Source organism: Pterocles gutturalis, unplaced genomic scaffold (assembly GCF_000699245.1).
Source record: "Pterocles gutturalis isolate BGI_N339 unplaced genomic scaffold, ASM69924v1 scaffold19638, whole genome shotgun sequence".
NCBI classification, from domain to species: domain Eukaryota; kingdom Metazoa; phylum Chordata; class Aves; order Pterocliformes; family Pteroclidae; genus Pterocles; species Pterocles gutturalis.
In genome coordinates, this window is record NW_010120941.1 from 63373 (window position 1) to 63834 (window position 462).

The window sequence follows — 462 nt, forward strand, 5'->3', positions numbered from 1 at the left end:
CCGGCAGCACAGCCCCGCCGACACCGAAATGTGAACCGGGAGGAGTGCGTCCCTGCCAGCACCTAGGAGGGGAGCGGAGAGACAAGGGAGGGCAAGCGTTTTCTATGGACAGTTAGAGAATTGAAGATCTTTTTTTTTATTATTATGATTATTTCTGTGAAGGACTTCAAAATCAGCCTAAAGCACATGAAGCTCCAGAGCTGCCAAAGACCTGCTTCTCCGCCTCCTCCTCCTCCTCCCGTTGACCACACAAGACAGTTTTTCACAGCTGTTCTCTGCTTTTGTTGTTAGAAGAACATAATGAGAAATGGAAGTGCCCTTAGCCCTGACCAGCTTTTAAGCAGAAGTAGACTGAAGCTACAGAAGCCTCGAGCCAGACTCCAAACAGGCAAAATTTTTGGTGGCAGTGCGTTAGGCTGATTAAAATAGTTAAATTGGGATTTCAGTGACAAGAACCTCTCA